Source organism: Zonotrichia leucophrys, chromosome 3, assembly GCF_028769735.1.
Source record: "Zonotrichia leucophrys gambelii isolate GWCS_2022_RI chromosome 3, RI_Zleu_2.0, whole genome shotgun sequence".
Lineage (NCBI taxonomy): Eukaryota > Metazoa > Chordata > Aves > Passeriformes > Passerellidae > Zonotrichia > Zonotrichia leucophrys.
Genome location: NC_088172.1, coordinates 48,299,670 through 48,313,498, shown reverse-complemented (window position 1 = coordinate 48,313,498; position 13,829 = coordinate 48,299,670). Strand labels below are relative to the sequence as shown.

The 13,829-nt window shown below is 38.2% G+C and overlaps 1 protein-coding gene across 1 annotated transcript in view; it reads left to right on the top strand.

Annotated features, from left to right (window-relative positions):
• Nucleotides 1-13,829, top strand: part of MOXD1 (monooxygenase DBH like 1) — a 50,013-nt gene that overhangs the window by 15,529 nt on the left and 20,655 nt on the right. The window lies entirely within an intron of this gene.

Below are 13,829 nucleotides of genomic sequence, written 5' to 3'. Positions count from 1 at the left end.
ATGAGCCCAGAAACTTGCTCAGGTGTGCCCTTCAAACTGCCCTGAACAATGACAGAGCCTCTTTTTTGCAGCTCTTTTCTCCTTCATACTCTCTCCCATAAGGAAATGAGGTTGAAAATTATTTGTGTCTGTAAATATTTCTGACAAGAACTAAGTAAAATTGTCTAAAAGCATGTTACATCAAGTTTTTACTTTTATATAGGAATTTAATGAATTTCTTTTAACAGATAGTAATTTTAAATTTTAAAAATTATTAAATGGTGTTGTTTGTTTAAATAAAGGGCCAGGTTCTTATTTGATTCCAGTCATCTTTCTTGTGATGACCAGTGTGGAGCCAGGGTACATCACATAAGAACACACACCAGTGTTTTCAGCAGTTTAAAACCTAAATATTATTCCAAAAAGAGATGAAGATTGCTGTTTATTTAAAAAATAATGAAAATGTGTGAATAAACATTCACACAAAGCTCACCAGGATCCTAGGTGACTTGAAAACTCATATGCATAAACATGTTTTCCTATAATACATTTTGTAACTTTTCTTTCTATTTTAAATTGAAAGCTTGAGTGCTGAGGGAAAGATGATTCTCACATTTCTCCCCAAAAGCAATATACTGAAGACCTAATGAAACAACAAATTCTTATTTTTCTAATATGCTGAGGATAGCACAGTGAGATAGTTCTGGCCCTTATTTTTATCTTTCTTTGAACCCACAGATGCATTGTGTAGAATTCTACTTCTTCTGATTTGTTACAATTGTCAGTCATATTTCTTCAGCGCATTCAGTAAGACTGAAATTTTTAATTAATTCAGAGAACTTTAACATGTGATATCAATGTCTGTATGATAAATTTTAATTACTCTGAAATATTGCATGTTTCTACACTTTATCAGAATGAACAATTGCAAGGCCCAAATTTCTGCCTTCAGGTACTTGATCACATTTGAAATTTGTGGTAGCTACTTTCACTGTATGAAATAGAGAATTTGCTTGTGTTATAATATGTATGTCAAGATCTCTAGTTTTTCTGCTTTAAAATGAGAAACCTTTAAAATTGTAGTGTCAAAATCAAGCTTCTCGTGTTAAATTTGGTGGAAGTTGTAGGTATTTGCTGCTGCTAAAAAAGTTCCCCGAAAGTATTCATTATTTATAATTTCTGATTTTATTTTCTAAATGCTTTGCATGACTGCCCATACAGTTGCTCAGTACTTAAAAAATAGTGTTTGGTTGCAGCTAAAACAAAATTTTAGCTCAGAAATACACTGGTTGATTTTTCAGGATAATTTTATATTCTTTGTTTTACAATAATGGATAAAAAATATTGAAGTTTTAGAAGTCATATTTTCAAATCAGCATATATTTTATAAAGTTAAAAATTAGAGTAAAACCCTCAGTGATTTTTCCATCTTCACAAAAGCAAGAAAATTTCATTTTGTGGCTTAAAAATTTTTAGAGAGAGAAAAATGAATACAGAAAGAGAGTAGATTTAAGTAGGAACACTTCATAGCCTTTCTTCTCAGAGGCACAACTTATATTTTCCTTTAAGTGGCACTTTCAGATGCCACATAGAGGGTTGTTGTGGAATTGTATCTATGTGCTCTTGCAAACTGATTAAACATTTCCTAAAGCCTGCTGATACACAAAGGATGGGGCTTATGGCTGCTGGGGAAGATATTAGCTGTGCAAACAGAGCTTGAGTTCCACAAAGGGGAGGGCGGATGAGCTCTCTGCCCTGATCAAACTGTCCGGGTTAGTTAAATACTTACATGGATGTTGATGCTGGATTCCCTCTGTGGCACAGTTTTCACACAAACCTACACATCTCATTTTTGCAGACAGAAAAAAAGAGGTGTAGACATGGTATAAATTTGTCTGTGGCATAACTTAGTCTGCTTCAGCAGTGTACATGTCAGCTGGCTTTGGCCATTTCTGTGCTCCTGTTTGGTTCTGTGAGTGTTGGACTGCTCAGTTTGGCTCTTGCTGGACAATGTGTGCCATCAACAGTATGCACTTAGCTGAACTGGTGTGTAAATCTGACGGTGGCCTGGGTCTCAAGGAGGTGCATCAGCCACAACTGAAATTTTTTTCCTATGTTCCACTCTTCTCTGTCATTTCTTCCTTCTTGAAAATTGCTCTGAGCACTTTATAACAAAATACTTGTTAAATATCAGTTTCATCTGGGAAGCATGATGTTTTAATGAAGGACACTGAAAAAAATTAGACCTGTCATTAAAGGTAGAGGTCAAGACTTTTAATTGTCTCTGGTTAACAAATACCAGATTCTGAATTCAGATTCTGAATTTAAAGCGTTTTTTAATGTCTATTAAAGATGCATTATTTAAAAAAATATTGTCTTTAAACCAGAATATATTTAAGGTATTTACAAATACGTTTTGTAAATACAATCTAATGGTGCCAAAGCTGCGTACCTGATAATCCGTGAGTCTTAGGGTTCACCTGCAGTAGCGTTTTAGTTTCTTCTGTTTGTACAAGATGAAGAAATAACTAGTGCAAGAGATCTCAGTACTAATCAAAGGTAAATTATGTAAGACCTTAGATCTTTTCTTTCTTTTTAGATAATATTAATGTTACTTTCCAGGAATCACAGGTAATGGGAAACAGCATATTTTCATTGATCAAGCTGCTCTATGTGATATGTAAATTGTGCAACAGATAAGATTGTAATCTTCTGTTCATTTCAGAGGTAGAATAAGGACATGGACAAGTAATTTCTCCTTATGCTGCATTTACCAGTGAAGAACAGATCTTCCCTGCAATAAGGGGACACCCATTCAGGTTTAGAACTTCTCCATTAAATCTTCTTTTCTTTCACATTTCTTGCAACATTCTCTTCAGGGAAGAGATTGTGTCTTCCTCCTACATGTCCCTACAATGCCTTCTGTTTCTAATGCCTCCAGAGACTTCTGGAGAGACAGCTCATAATGACATGACTGCTAAGAAATGAAACAGAATAAGACAGCTTCTCAGTAGCTGGGCATAATAATGACAATAGTGATACAGGAAACAACCAAAACCTGGCACTGAGCTGGTTTTGTGGCTCTAATGGTTTACATCACTCCTCAGCTTTAAACTGTCTACCTGGCTGAATTGTGGCTCCTTAAAAATTTGTTAAACTTCTATAGGATTTTCCCTCAGAGCATTTTCTATTAACAGAACTAATTATAAGGGTAATAGGTAAATTTTGAAAATAATATATGCAGATAAGATGAAAGGGCTTGCTTGGAGGCAATAGCAGGCATTCAAATCAGATATTTGCAGGATGGCCCTGCAGTGGTCCCAGAGTGGTGGACTTTGGCTGCTCTTCCCATGGAGAGCACTCGGCTGCCTGTCTGCAAACTCCTCCTGCAGCTATATACTGTGCATTGACCTGTTCTGCTGCTCTGAGCTTCAGGCAGTGGTGTGTGCCTCAGGCTCACTACCCAAGGGATTTTCACTTTTCTCGCATGCAGAAGTTAGCTAGGAGCTTTCTCAGAAGTAGGTTTCTTAGAAAAATGCATTCCCCTTATTAGCCCAGACTTTCTGGCGATGGGTTTAAGACTATGTCTTGCTGGGATTATTTGCAGTTCTCTGTAAATGTCATTATTCCGACTGGTCTTGAATGTGCCCTTTAATCACATTCCTGAAGAAAATTCTCTGGTTTCACCAGCTGCACCTCAGGAAGAAACTCCACTCCAGCAGGACCTCTTAGAAGGAGGGAGAGCGGGATCCACTGGTAGAGCAGACATCCAGGCAGGTCCACACACCTACCTTTGCATGAAAATGTATTTCTGTCTCCCTGCTAAAGCCATGATGAGGGCAGGTTCCTGGGTGTGCAGAGCCCACACAGGCAATGGCACTGCTGCACCAGGCTGGCAGCAGGGCTGACAGAGACAGAGGTGATCATCCCAGGGAGCACACCCTGAAAATGGGTCTCTGCAGTATCCTCCCCCTTGTAAATTACCTGGATTGTCGCTTTCTTTTTGCTCATTCAGTTGGAAAAAAAAAAAAAAAAGTTATTCAGTGACAGTCAACTGGATCTTTTGAAGTCTTGTCAATTTTGTACTGTTGAGATGTCTGATTTTCATGACTGTCACTGTGTGTGGATATGTGTGTGCTGACACACCTCTCTCTATTTTGACAAGTTTTAAGACTATTTGCTGATAGGTTTTTTCAGCCTATTTGCTGAATTTATTTTTTCCTTGCTGTGAGCAGGCATCATGAATGTATTTACCAGCAGCAAGAAAGTGAAAATTTGTTTCACATTCATGATAAATACTTCCCAGTGTTTCAATAAACAGCTCTAGCTTTAAATTCAAAGCTTGTTCTTAACTGCTTTTTCTACTTGTGGTTCTACAGATGCAGCTCTTTTTTATTACTATCTTTAGTTAAGGTTTCAATACTCCATGTCTTCTGTCACTTCAATTTAACTGTATTGCTTATTCAAATAACTGCATCTGCTAAGGATTCATGACTCTGCCTTCACATTTACATCAGGTCTTCCATGTGCTTGATTGTTTTTTCTGTTGCAATTGAAAGACCTTAAGACACAATATTTCTTCTGCTGTCTACATTTTCTGTGAATCCTATAGACCTGTGGTCTCTCCCTCCACCTGACAGAGTGTTTAATGCTGTGTGTAAACTGGAAATTTAGAGTATATACTGGTGAAAGACTGGTATGGATATCATACATACCAAACGTGCCATAATCTATTTGTGTGAAACTTTTCAGCATAGCATGCCTGTGCTAGTTCCAACACTGTAAATTTCCCTGCTATGTTTTCTTAATTTCTTTTAAAAACACTGTGTTTTCCTCAGGAAAAGTATTTCCTCAGGCTTCATTAGTAATAATCCCCTAGTCAAAAACATGTCAAATATTGAATTTTCCACCAAGAGTAGGGAAAAAAAATATGTAAAATAAACCCCAAAATTGGGTAGTACAGTCACTTGTATCTGCATGTCTTTTCCCTTAGAGTAACTAATTTTTCCTTAGCTCTAAACTTTATAGGTTGTTTGAAAACTAGTATAGTCAGAGGAATATGAGGAGAAATGCTGTGATGTGGCTGTGCCCCAGTGCATAAAATATTTCTGATCCTGGAAGAGAACATTTTACATGGGACATCTAGTATTAGAGGGCATTTGGTGTTGGAAAGGAGGATGGCAGTTGCATTTTGTAAGCTCTTAGAATCTTTGGTTCTTGTATAAAGCAGTCCTTCCACGTGCATTATTTGAACCTGCTTATGAGAATGGTGTGAGCAGGTTTAGCTCTGCTGAAATGGGGAAGAATCCCCACACTGGGAATTAAGCTGTGTGGTCAAAATCCAGTATCTCTTCAGTACAACTTATGGATACTCAAGCAACATATTAGAGACAGTAAATTTTCAGCCATAGAGAGAGGCTTCCTCTCATCTAACCTGACTTATCTATGGGCCTGAGCCAGCTGCTTAATTGACCTTACAGTGGCAAAACTCGCTGTTGGTATCATCCTAGAGGAGTTGTGAGAAATGTATGAGCTCAAGCATCCTGTGTATGGTTCAATCTCTCTCTCCAGTGATGGATGAGAGAACCCAGACCACCAGCTTGTGTTAGATAAGTAACGTCCAGATGAATGAATCAGGGGACATATATCTGAACCAAAAAGGTCAGGGGAGAGAAGAGACTATGATAAAAGCAAAAATTGCAAAATAATACTTGAAAAAAAAAATTGCCTGTAGGAAAAATGATCTTCTCTCAACCACAGCCCTGTGTAATTTTTTGGCACTAAGCCTGTGATGTGACTAGTGAAACAGGCTAATCATAAAAGCAGAAAAAACCTCTAATTATTTAGCATTAGCTGAGAAGTGTTACATTAGGCATATTTTTATATCAGCACTAAAGTTTTCCATTAGAAGAGAGAGCCTCTTTTCAATTAAAGGAAGGCCTGTATTAGAACGCACCAGCAGCTGCCAGTTAATCTTCATGTTCTGTTTTGGGGTAAACTGATAAGGAAGTAAAAACTCCAAAAAACTTGTTGCCACGGGTAACCGTACTTTTTGACAGTGGAATGCTTCAGTAATACCAAAGACCCCAGTGTGAAAATACAAAGGGACTCCAGTTTAAGAGACTGATTGATTGGAAGCCAGAAGGGCAGCTTGTAGCTTGCAGTACCTAAATGAGGGCACTGATTTTTAACTTGAGTGATAGCAGACAGTAACTGCTTGTTACTCTCTGGCCTGAACTTTTACATTTTGCTAAATGTGATAACTCTAGCAAATTGCATCATGCAGCCTGACATAAACAAATGTTCTATATTTTCCCATGCATTCCCCTACAAAGCAATTTCAGCCCAAGTAAATTAGATTGGCAACCAGACAATCATCTTACGCTGCAGAGCTTGTAAGCTATCTGCCCTTTGATCTGCAGGGCTGGCTCTTTGGTGCAAGCCTGAATTGGCCCATTAGGCTTTCCAGTCCTAATATTCATGTAACTGAACAGGCTGAAAATTAAAAGTTTCCCAAGCACTGTTGGAGGAAATAACAAAAATGCCTTATTTTCTCATATTCTGCTAAATTATTTAATATGCAAAATTGCTTAAGGTATTATTCCATTCTGTGACCACAGATTAAATTATATATGACCACAGATTTTGCTGTCCTACGAAACTTTCTATTTCTTACATAAATTATTTTGTGGTAGTCTTCTTTCATTCTACTTGTGTATCTTAACTAAAAGAATTATTAAATTATGCAGTTATTGTTGCATTATTTATTCCATATTGAAATACAAAAATAACCTACTTCTGTCATCAGCAATGTTGAATGTCTAGTTAATTTAATCCATTTTCTTTGATTTTTGCTTTCTAAATAAAAACAACATCATCCATTATGGCAATGTATTGACCATGCCAGCAGGTGGTAGGAAAATATGTGTGCTGCGTGACTTTTTGATTAAATAAAAGTCAGATGACAGCAGCCTTATTTTAAAATGTGAACAAAAGTAAGCGTGAAAAGGGGGAAGTACAATTTTTTTGAAGATCTCTGAGTTTTACCTCCCAATTCTGAGAGAATTTGTGAGGTAATCTTCAGGAGACCATTGATATTGGTTAACCCTGTTTTGTCTTGTGCCATGTCTTTATTTTTTTCCCCTTATTCTTAGCTTTATATATGATTTTAAAGTAAACCTATGACTAGGTGAGGCACTGAAAAGATAAGAAAATAGTCTGCAGCCAAACATCCACCACTTCTTATCATAGCAGGCAACAAAACACTTCAGAGCAGCATTTGTCCTTAGATAAGCAGTTCCAAAGCATCTTTTGTGCAAATAACAGAATAGCAGGCTCATAGGTAGTAAAATCTCTCTTGAGTTGGCTTGTGTGGATGGATCACAAAACAAACCTAGCTTAGTTCTGCTAGCATCTTGGCATTGTTTCTGAAGATCAGCCTTCTAATTCAGACAAATGACATTGTAGCAGCATCTTAAACAGATTTTCAATAAGGCAAATTAAATTGCTCCAATGGTATTTAAATGGAACAGAACTATCTATTCCCATCTAATTGAATTATTTCTCTTCCATACCAATCTTTTAATCTGCAACCCCAGCTACTGGTGATAGTTTCAGAAAATGATGTTATGACTCTCTCCCTCTTTCACTTGCAGTGCGCAGTTGTCACAGCTATGAACAAAGCATAGATTCATAAACTCCACATTAGTAACAGTGGAAAAGTAGACAGATAATGGTCAGAAAATGCCTCTCTGCCATGTCCACATAGCAGACTGTATTGGGTTTGCATGGCTATGTTCTGATGGCAGGGGGCAATAGGAGTGGCTTCTGTGAGGAGCCGCCAGAATCTTGCCTGATGTGCAGCAGAGCCAGTCCCAGGTGGCTCCAGGATGGATGTTCCAGTGGCCAAGCTTGGGCCCATCAGAAATTGTGGGAAGGCCTCTCCTGTAACAGATCTAAGAAGAAGATAAAGAAGAATTATTGTGCAGATGTAATTGTGGCTAGTGAATAGCAGAGTGAGAAGAGGAACAGCTATTCAGACCCCAAGGTCACTGAAGAAAGAGGAGCTGCTGCAGGTGCTGGAGCTGAGATTCTGCTGCAGCCCCTGGTGCAGACCATGGAGCTGTGCATCTGCAGCCCATGGAGGATCACAGGGCTGCAGAGATCCACCTGCAGCCTGTGGAGGAGCCCATGCTGGAGCAGGTGGATGCCTGAGAGGGGACTGTGACCCTGTGGGAAATGTGCTGGCGCAGGCTCCAGGCAGGGGCCTGCAGGCCCATGGATAGAGGAGCCCATGCTGGAACAGGTTTCCTGGCGGGACCTGTCACCCTGTGGAGGACCTGTGTTGGAGCAGGATGTGCCTGATGGACTGCATCCTGTGGAATAGTGACCCACTTAGAGCACTTTGTGGAGAACTGTTGCCCATGGGATGGACTCACATTGGAGAAGCTCGTGGAGATCACGCATAATAGGGACCCCACACTGGAGCAGGAGGAAGACTCCTCTCCCTGAGAAGTGGGAGAAACAAGGTGTGATGAACTGACCATAACCCCCTTTCCCCTTCTTCCTGCACTGCTGTGACCTTTCCATTGCTGTTGCTGGGACTGAAACTGTATCTTTCTGTTTTATGAAGTGCCAATCACAGTTTTGGTTTCTAGAGAATTGCCATGGTATAATTTTATTGCAGACTTTTAAAAAGAATCATGTAATCTGAAAATAACCCTTGTTGTGTGACTTCTTGCATGTGTTGATGGGTGATGAAGTCCTGCAAAAGGGTATACCAGGATTTGACTGGGTGAGAAAATGTGGAAATAGTATTGAGGTGATCGTTACTTAACTACTTATTTGTAAGCTCTCTTATGTTTGTATATTAACCCTGAAGATATAAATTTTTAGAGGGTTATGAGCAATAGTTCCTGAGTGTTGCTCTGGAGGCTGTCCTGTCAAAATTGGGAGACTTGTGCTTACTTTATCCCCTGCTTTCCCTTCAAACTGAAGGTGCCAGGATGTGCAAGTTGGTGGCTCCTCTGGGAGCTCAGTATCCAAGCACACAAGGTTTTTCCACATATGATCCTTTTTGGTAGCCCCTCACAGAAGTCAGAGTGTCATTTTCAGAAAACATGTTTCCTGGTAATGTACTTCTGCACGTGCAAAACAAGAAAAGGACACACTGTCAATTCTCATGTGTTTTGTCTTCAGGCAAAGCTGCGTGCTCACTCATAAGCAAGAGGAGAAAAAGTGTAATGTAATTTTAGCTGCATGATCAAGGGAATTGCTTTGCAGTTCTACAATAGAATCAAAACCTCTGCCATTTTGCCCTCAAAGAAATAGACATTGCTGTGCAAGAATGGTGATGCCATGAACAAATGGGAGTACCTTTGCTGACTTTATTATTTATACTGTTCAAATTGTAGGTTCCTCTTGAATAATTATAAACTCTTTATTGGTTATCCACTTTGGCTCTAGATATTTGGCCTGATACATATTTGGTTACATATTAATTTATGATGATGCTGTTTTCATAGGGAAGTAAGGATGCTCACGATTAATTGCCAATTAATTCTGCTTGAAGTGTGTCAACTATGCTGAGAGACTATGGTCATCCTTTAGACCACAAACACTGGCAGTGGCTTTGCTGCTTAGGAATACAATGAGTGTACTGCCAGGATGCTTAACCAAAAGAAACATGTTTTTGCTTGACCTGAGCTTTTTATGAGATTTCTCCTCAGGGTTATACTTCTTAACTATTAGTAAATGCATTATCTTCAATCTTCAGGCGTACGTCAGGCAGAAACAATGTTTTATTGGTATTTCTTTGAGCTAAACTTCTTTTGGATTTAGTCTAAATTACTGTAAGTCTTTAAAGTCTGAAACTCTTTATGAGTGGCAGAGTTCCAGGTAATTAATTAGGAATAAAAATTTAAGAATGAGCATGATAGCAGAGAGAACAAGAAACCCTCTCTAACTCTCGTTTTTAAATGTTTGGGCTTATTTTTTATTACGTGTTTTGATTCCTCTTTCTTAATTAAAATATATAAGTTGTTCTGCAGAAATTCTGGATAGACAGTGCAATTATTAGTAGGATTATATGGGGATAGAAAGATTTATGTAAATTTAGATATATAGCCTTCTCTCCAAGCTAAAAACACAGCAACCCTTAGGTTTTACCTGAAAGTACATATTTTTTTCCAATAAAAATTCTAAAACTTAAAACAGAGGTATGGTAATTACTTCTTAATGCTGTATAGAAATAAAACCTAAATAAGAGCCTTCATTGAACAACAGAGTCACAGAGTAAACAAACCCTTTTTTTTATGCCAAGAGCAGGAAATATCTGTGCTTTGAATTAGATTTTCCATTCTCGTGGTAAAGATCTTTCCTCCTCAGTTTTGTTAGAATTCTTACTCTACATTTAAAAGAGGGCCCAAAACCAGGTAAACTCAAATGCCAACAATGCAGCTTCAATCAATCAATCAATCAATCAGATTACATTGTTATTTCAAATTAAAATTATTATTTGAATCTCACTTTAAGGGGGAAAACCCCTCCACACATATTAAATACAAATCACACAAATTTCAATGCCTTAGATTGCATAGAACTTTCAGTCTGGAAAACTTCCATCCTCCAAGGAAACCTTACCTAATCACATTATGAGATTAGCGCTGGGGATGGTTTCTGTTGCCTGGGCCTTTTTCTTGTCTACATCTCTGATTTTATTTAAATACAAAAATCTAGAGCTGTCACTAAATGCTCAGGTTAGATTTCTCTCCAGCTTGAAGGCAATTTAAGTTAAGCAGTAATGCTCCCTGTTGTACCTCAGAAGTAATCATCCCTGGTGACCATGAGGGAACCAGAAGCAGTGGCTTTGCTCTATTTCCTGCAATTAACTCACCAAAATATACACCTTTCTAAGTGACACAGTATAAATTCAGAAGTCCTTGGAATAGAGAATGATTTAAAGGGATTTTTTAGAGGTGATGACTGAATTTAGGGTCTGGATCGTACAGTGAGGAAAACAGAAATGAGCACTTAGCTGTGTTATGTGCAAATGATCTCAGGAAAGATTACAGCAGCTAGTCCACGCTAGACTGCAGCCAGCTGAGCACTGGAAGTGTCTCTTTCAGCTCTAACTATTCTGTGGCATTGATTTAATGCTTTCTGACAGATGGGGTAGGGCAGAGGCATGGGGAGGGTGGTCCCTGCCTGACCCCAGAACGCCTTAACTCTGTGCTGAAAGTCTGCACCATAATTGTGTCCCAGATGTGGCTCTGGTGTAGGCAGGCTCTCCTGCTAATGTGAGATAGCTGTTCAGTTGTTGGTGCTAAAATCCTGCTCCACCCTGCAGTCAGGGACTTCAACATCTACCCCAGCCCAGAGGCATGTTTCCAGCTCTTGTTCTAGCTCAGCACACCTCTGGGTTTTGTGCAAGAACCAGTGTTAGGCAACAAACGTCTGGTGGTTTTCTTTCAGAATATTTATAGGAAAATAAAGCCATATTACTGACAGGTTTTTTCTGGAATACATATTTTTTTTTTCTGAAAAAGACCTAACTTTATAAAGCCAAATATTTTAAGTATGTGCTCTGCTGAAGAAAATCTAAAACCCTAAGGGTGATGTTTGGATATATATTTGATAATTTCACAATTACACTTTTAAAAACTGAGAAAAAATCTTGATGAATTCTAACAAGAAGAAATCATGTCGCTCTTTGAAAAATTTTTCCAAGTCAGATAATTTTTAATATATATGCTTGGTACACATTTTCAAAAGTACAAAGACCAAAGTAATCAGTAAGCATGTAATAGTTCTTCCTGATGAGGAGTACAGGAAGCAGAGACCCTATGACTTGGTCTTTAGCGAAAATTTTCAAGTGAACTCAGCCAGTACTCAGTTTCACAGCCATCACTTTTTGCTCTGAGTTAATCAGAGACATGGCAAGTTCATATAAATGAATTAACCAACCACAGACTGGAAATTCTCCTAGATGTAGCAGTGCTAGCATAAAAATCAAATTTTTACTCTCCATGTTGAGACCAAAGATTTACATTTTCTTCCCTGTGTCACCACTGTCTACCTACATGAGGTGTTGTGTAAGGCCTTATTCAGAATCATTTACATGGCAATATATCATACCATCATGTCTTTAAAATGTAAGATTGATTTGGAATTACCTGTTTGAGCCAGAAAAAAAAAAATCGTTAATTTCTCTGACATTTTAGTGTAGTAACATTGCTGCAAGCAGATCAGAAACCTGCTGCTATTTCCATATATAAAAATAAAGTCAGGTTTTTGTTTTCTGACATTTGGTGGGCTGTATTTTCTAAATGGGGACACTAAGGTGAGACTATGGATATATTTGAATAGCTTTCATCATTTGCACAAGCAGGCATAAAGACAAATCATGTTTATTACCATCAAAGAAATCAGAGCAAATAAAAAGGTAGGAAAACAGGAATAAGCAAGAAAGACTTTCAGATTTCTGGAGATGTTTTTAACTTGTAGGAAATTTAACTTCTTGGACCACTTGAACTGTTTGCATTTTCCTCCTGTTTAATTCTTCACACATTAGTATCTTGACCCTGCTTATCATCAGCTTGAGATGCAAAGCACTGTTATATTAAAATTTTGGCTTCTTTTATAAGGAAAAAACCCCCTAAACATATGACAATGTTCAGACTGTGCATTAGATAAAGTGATAATAGGAAACAAAGAAGAGAGGAAGAAAAATTGAGGATGAGAAGATATAAACATTTTCTTCATTCATGTGATGTCAGCCTGTTGAAATGAGAGGTGAACAGCATACATATCATCTGGCTTAACAGTAGAAAAACTAGATTTATTTTTTATTTTGTATTTTTTGAAAGTCAGCATTTTCACAAGTCCTAAGAGATTCAGGACCATGAAGGGAGCTCTCTAAAACCTCTCAGCCTGCCTAATGAGTACAAACCAATCACTATGACCATAACCCATACTTTTGGTTGCAGAAGACAGTACCTTCACTTACATTTGAATGTGATATATTTTAAATACCTCCTTCCTTGGCAGCCCTGATGTGAAGTACTGGTGTTTTATAGTGCATCTATTATTTTTTACCTCTGTTAGTGGCAGTGTGGTTCATGTATGTCAGTTGCTCAGTTTGAAAGACTTTTTGGCCAAGCTTTCAAGAAGGGTGGAGAAAAAGAAGCAAAAAGCAAACGATCATGAATAATAAATCAGGATCTTCTTCCTGCAGGTTTCATGAAAAACAGGAGAGGCTGTGCCTTGTTGCATGCACTTACATTTTTGCAATCCCAAACGCTTTGGGCAATTTGATGTAGAGTGGATATAGGGCTTTTGTTCTTCATGCCTCTGGCAGTTAGGAAATGTCAAGCAGAAAATGCAGTTTGCCTGCAGGGGAAGAAGTCACTGAGGTGCCCAGTGGTGCAGTATCTCTGCAGGCTTATTCACAACACGGCAAAGAGATGAACCCTGACAGCTGGGTCTTCCCTGCGTGTCAGCAACAGTGAAAACTCCACAGATGGTCCTCAAAGAATGAGGTAAAATGGGGAAGATAGGTAGTTATATGCATATTCCATTTTAGTATGTATATTCCATTTTTAGTCACCTTTCAGTTTCTTTCTTTACTTCTTTGGCTAGCAAGAGATTGGTAGGAATTGGCAAGGACAGAGGAAGGAAATACATTTCAAAGTCACAGGTTTCTTCATAATTAATGAAAATGAAAGGTGGATTTCCATTTTCACTACATCCTATCTAAATTACTCAATTATTGCTTATCTTGTTGCTGGGCTCCAAGTGTCATTTTAGAGTCCCCTTGTAGTAAGAGAGCAAACAAGGCTGTGTATTATATT